Source organism: Triticum aestivum, unplaced genomic scaffold (genome assembly GCF_018294505.1).
Source record: "Triticum aestivum cultivar Chinese Spring unplaced genomic scaffold, IWGSC CS RefSeq v2.1 scaffold143751, whole genome shotgun sequence".
NCBI classification, from domain to species: Eukaryota; Viridiplantae; Streptophyta; class Magnoliopsida; order Poales; family Poaceae; genus Triticum; species Triticum aestivum.
Genome location: NW_025273182.1, coordinates 1 through 1,348, shown reverse-complemented (window position 1 = coordinate 1,348; position 1,348 = coordinate 1). Strand labels below are relative to the sequence as shown.

General features: G+C 49.5%; 1 long non-coding RNA gene across 1 annotated transcript; it reads right to left on the bottom strand.

Annotated features, from left to right (window-relative positions):
- Positions 1-134: 134 nt before the first annotated feature.
- Positions 135-1,340, bottom strand: LOC123178253 (uncharacterized). The gene is made up of 2 exons (XR_006489432.1): positions 785-1,340; positions 135-718 (listed from the first exon to the last, which is right to left on the bottom strand). It is a non-coding gene; the product is annotated as an uncharacterized lncRNA (long non-coding RNA).
- Positions 1,341-1,348: the final 8 nt, after the last annotated feature.

Genomic DNA, 1,348 nt, shown 5'->3' with positions numbered 1-1,348 from the left:
GGGTTTTCCCTGAGTATGTGCACCAACTTTTTGACGACATCCTGGTCTAATTGCTCGGTGGCAGCCTTGCGATGGGTTAGGCCTGGGTCGTCGTCGTAGAAGTACAACTGTAGATGATCTGGACGGGATGTTGGCCCGAAGGAATGAACATTGTGGTAGATGGTGCCGTGCGCCCGGAACGTGTACACCCCAGACTTCATGTTTGTGTATGTTTCATCGAGGCTGACGCCGAGGGTTGTGAAGGAGAAGTGTCCGTTGAAAAACCGTATGTTCTCCCGAAAATGCCTAGCATCCGCATCAGTGCTAGACCAAAGCCTCATGAGCTCCGGGATGGGCTCCAGTTGCTTCAGCTCGATCTGCCCACTGCGACAGCAGAATCCTGGGGCCTCGCTCACAAACTTCTTGGCCTTGCAGTGGTCGCAGTTCGCGGCGTGCTTCAGGATGTGTGTGTTGGCTGGCAGGTTTGAGTACACATAGTCAAATGGATCATGGTCGACATAGTTTTTGTGACTTGAGTCTTCCAATTCGTCGTGCTCCAAGTCATCAGCATCTGAGCCTGCAAACAATGTTTCCAATTAGTGTGATACCCCCAACATGTGGATCACGCTCAAGCGGTTGTACATACCTTCACCAGCAAACCGGTAATATTCATCGTCAAAGAGGTCGTCAGGATTGACATCATCATTCATGAGACCATTGAGGTAAGCGTCCATGTCGTCTGCCCAGGTGCCAAACAACACAAATGAGGGTTCAGTCTCAGGGAGAGTAAGGATGGGCGTGTTACCTTCACTTCTGATCGTGTACTCCGGCGTGCTAGATGATGTTGAGGCACTGTGTGCTTCAACTATGGTAGGTTGTCCCGTTGAGCTCATTTTCGGTATGGAGATGGACCTGACGGTTGGGGTATTCACCCTACCTACAAACCTTTTATTACGACGATCTAGCATAGCATTCCTCTCACCACGTGGCACCTGCGTACATGTTTTTCGCTTGCCAATTTTCTCCTGACGCTTCATCGCCGCCATACTTCCCTTGCAAGCTCGCTCTCTTGTCCTACGCCGAGCTCTGGACTCATGACTCTGCTCGTCAAATCCATTATCCGCAATTGTTACTGGATCACTGGTTTGCAGGTCGGCACTTTGTAGGTGCTCATTGATTTCGATGAGGTCGCCATCTACAGCACCATCACCTAAGGTTCTGCTTAGGTATGCACCTACAACATTATCGAATTTGGTATAATTAACCGATGAATGATTACAAAATGGAAGATGATCGTTGATGGGATAACTACCATCGGTTTCGGTGTTGCGAATGTATGTGGGGGCCGACTTGATAGTTGTATCACGAT